Source organism: Castor canadensis, chromosome 19 (assembly GCF_047511655.1).
Source record: "Castor canadensis chromosome 19, mCasCan1.hap1v2, whole genome shotgun sequence".
Classification (NCBI taxonomy): Eukaryota; Metazoa; Chordata; class Mammalia; order Rodentia; family Castoridae; genus Castor; species Castor canadensis.
In genome coordinates this window covers 5082137-5086091 of record NC_133404.1, presented here as the reverse complement: position 1 = coordinate 5086091, position 3955 = coordinate 5082137, and positions in this window count along the sequence as shown.

Below are 3955 nucleotides of genomic sequence, written 5' to 3'. Positions count from 1 at the left end.
AATGGCTAGGACAGGGATATGGTCAATCAAATAGAAATGCCCTTGGAATGGCTAGGACAGAGTAAAGATGCGGAACAACACCAAGAATGCTGATGGTGGAGCTAAGCAGCTGGTAGTCATTGTGAGAAACTCCATTCCCTGTGAGCTGAGTGGATGATCGATCGGGAGGTGGTTGGCCGGAGCTAGCTTAGGTGAAGGAAGCAGATGCTTGGGAGGAACATCCTGGCAGAGGTTTGGAGCTTTGCAAAGCACTGAGTTAAGGCTGAGGTGTGGGCCAGGGTCTGTGCAGCCTGAAGAAGTCTCCTTCGCTCTCCTGGTCAGATCCACATCAGTCCGATGTTGTCTTCTGAGAACTGGGCCAGGGATAGTAGTAACTATGGCAATTGTGTCATACCTGTGAGGCAGTCACGGGTCTGCCTTCAGAATTTGACCACATACATCCTCTTTAACTTTTGAATTCTTTGCTTATATTTTAAAAACTTGGAATTTCAATAAAGACTCAAGTTTCAGCTTCTTTTGAAAAATCAGTCCATCCCAGGATGGGGGTGTGGCTCAAGTGGTAGAGTGTTTGCCTATCAAGTCCAAGGCCCTGAATTCAATCCCTAGTGCCATCAAAACGAAAAGAAAAATCAGACCACCTGTCTCTGCTGGGTATTCACCCCTGTGGTCCCCATGAGGGGCTAAGTAGCAACTGCCCTGGAACTAGTATTCCCTAGGTTGCAGCCCACTCACCTCACTCCTCCTCATGACCTCCCTTCCCCCACAATGAGGGGTTCTGATGGTGAACTATTGCTGTTGCTAGTACCAGCCTTTGGTAGACATTAAACTCTAAGACCTCACAGCAAGGTTGGGGGGGGGGTGCATCTACCAGGAACTGCATGTCCTCTGAGAGGTACAAATAGTCCCAAGAATTGGAGTTCTTGGATCATTGTATCCATGAAAGAAAGTGAGAGATTGGTGCGTAACCACACGTGTGCATGTGCTCCCTCCCCACTGAATCCTTCTACCTCCACGTGCCTCTTGTGGAAAGGCTATGTGTAATGGAACCAGGGCTGAGGAAGGGATCAGAGGAAGCTTAGGGAATGGAGAAATGAATCAAGTTTAGCTCTGAAAGGTGAGAGGCTCTGGTTGGTGTGTTGGAATAGCTTCTTAGGGCCTTTGCTGCTTTCCGGCCATGAAGTTGAAGTCTACATATATCTGCTTCCTTGATTCCCTAAGAACTCTTCTTGGGTTTGGCTGTGCTTCTGCTGCCCACAGGGCTTGTGTAGATAGAAGCTTCTGCATCATTTCCTTCTAGCCTCCTCTCCCACTCCCCCGGTTGTAGAGATATGAGAGGGGAAGGACGAAAATGTGCCTCCCCTTCAGACCTGTCAGCATTCACATCTGTTGCTTCCTCTGCTGGCCCATCTCCCATCACTGGCTGTGAGTGGGGGCTGTGCCTTGGTTCAGGCCCAAGACCCAGCCTTGGCCTCCAATGAAGCAGGCAGCCCCAGTCATTACCTACACTATTCTGACTAGGTCTCCCCATGGTGCCTGAGGCAGGAAAGTCCAGCTCCAAACACTGGCACTGGTAGCTGGTCTCTTCTATTGCCCCATCCACAGATCTGTTGCCTGTAGCTGACAAGGAGTGGGATGCCATCTGGCCCTGGCCCTCTGTATCCAGGTTGGCTGGCTTGGGAAGAAGATGGTCTTCAGTACTACTACCTCTTACCCCAACCCCCAGTCTAGGACAAAAAACCAAAAACAAACAAAAACTTTGGCATTTACCCTGGTTTCCATCTGCTGCCCTGTTGCTTGGGAGGCTGAGCCTGGCCCCTGGCCTGTCCTTCTGCCCAGCACCTGGTGGCTTGGGCCCTGTCTGAGTTCTTATGAGGATTGATTGGACCCAGACTGCAGCCATAAACAGGAGGCAGCAGGGCAAGGGTGCATCATACTGAGGGAGGGTAAGGTGTAGGCCCTATAGAGACCACCTGAGCTTCTATCCCAGCCCTACTTCTGACCAGCCAAGTGATCCCCTTTCTTTGCCTTAATTTTCCCATTTGTAAATGGGTGAATAATAGAACCTATCTCCTGGGGTTGTGAAGATTGAGTTAAAATGAGGCTGAGAAATGCACATAGCAACTACGATGTTAGCGATTGTTATTGGAGTCAGAAAACCTAGCTTCCCATCTTGGTTCCATCATTTCCCAATTGACCTCTAACAGTCCCTGTCCCTCCTTGTGCCTCAGTTTCTTCTCTAAGATGGAGCTGTGCCTTTTCCCTCAGTAGAGAAGGAACATAGGACTGGCAAGGATGATGTGGGTGGAAGTAGCTTGCACATGGGTAATGTTTTTATTTTGAACATGTTTGAATTCTTAGTTCTTAAAGGTGAGGGTAGGTGATTTCTTTCCTAATTTACCTTCACTTTTCAGAAAGGGAGACACTGGGGCTGATGACCTGTCAAGCAGATGAGGCCCTAGACTAGAAACTAAGTCATCCTTGGAAGCCAGCCATGATGGGCCAGGCCATGATGCCAGCTTTCCAGCCTCAGGCCTGAGTGCAGGCTTGGAGAGGAGCAGTGTGACCCCAACATCATGAAGCCAGTAACCTAGCCCTGAACTATTTCTAGTGACTTTTTTTTTTTTTCCACTACTGGGGATTTGGAGGCATCTTGATTTTACCTTCTTGATCTTCTAGGGGCTTCCCTTGGGGGCACTCAGGGAAAGAGAGGCAGCTAGAAGAAAAATGCTGAACGGTAAAGCTAAAATTCTACAGCAAAACTTTCCTGGCCACAAAACGGTAGAAGGGCACTGGGGCCAAGGCATCCTGCCCAGTCTTTGCTGTTGTCTGCAGTGTGTGAATCAGTCTAGGTGTGTGAGTTCTGAAGGTCAAACCTTCTGTACCGTTGCTGCCTCCTCACCTTGCCTCCTTTCAGTGCAGTACACCTCCAGTAAGCACTAGCTAAGGACTTAATGAGATGGGTGGACCCATTCATGGCTCCTCAGGACACAAACAGATGGAGAGGAGAACCTTTTACAAAGTTCAGGCAGGTGGCTCAGAGGAAAGGAGTTAATGGCAGAACTGCTTGGGCTGCCCAGATGACTTCAAGGGACTGGGCCTGGACCCTTCCAGGGGTCACCATTGGGTCATCAGGCTGCCTGTAGTAGTTGAACCCTAGGCACCCTGTGTGGACAGACATCCCCTCAAGCTGGTCTGGTCCTGTCTACCTTGACAGGGAGTCTTGGGAGTGCAGGATGCTCCCCTCTCTTTCTACTTGGGGAAGGGGCCTTCCTAATTATATCCCCCTCTGCTCACATGGAAATGAGTTTGGATTTTCTGAGCGTACACCAGCTGGCTGGGGGGAGGCAGCCCAGAAGGCTGCTGGCTGGGGAAGGGAGGGGAAAGGAGAAGGAGAGGAGGGAGCCAGGCCAAGATAAAAAAATTCCCAGTGTTCTGGAAGGCAGAGCAATAATGGGGCGCTGCATGCTCCCCACACATCATCCACCTCTCCCCCACCCCCAGGGGAAAGCATCTTGCTCCTGCTTATAGACTTATCAGGGAGCTGTGGCCATTCAGGCAAGCTCATCCTCTGAGAACCGTGGCTCTCAGGCTACGAACCACTTAGCTGGTCATAGCGAGGTTGTCTTGTGTTAGACTAGTCTGTGCGCTCAGAGAGATCCTCCCGACTTCCTAGGCCAGTCCTTTATGGGGTGAGGGAAATGGAACTCTCGGGTGAGGCCCAGAGAGAGGATGGAGCCTGCTGCCAATGACAGAAGACCTCAAGTGTGACTTGTTCGCAGCCGGGTTCTCCCAGTGGAGTTGCCCGGGAGCGGGTGGCAAAGGTTCCCCTGACAGCCGGCACCGCACACGCTTTGGGCAGGCAGGAAAGCTAGAAAAGGCTGCGAGGGGGAGGGGCGGGGTGGGGTCAGGCGATTGACTCCGCCTCCTGGCGCTTGGTTTTTGCCTGCAGCCGGGA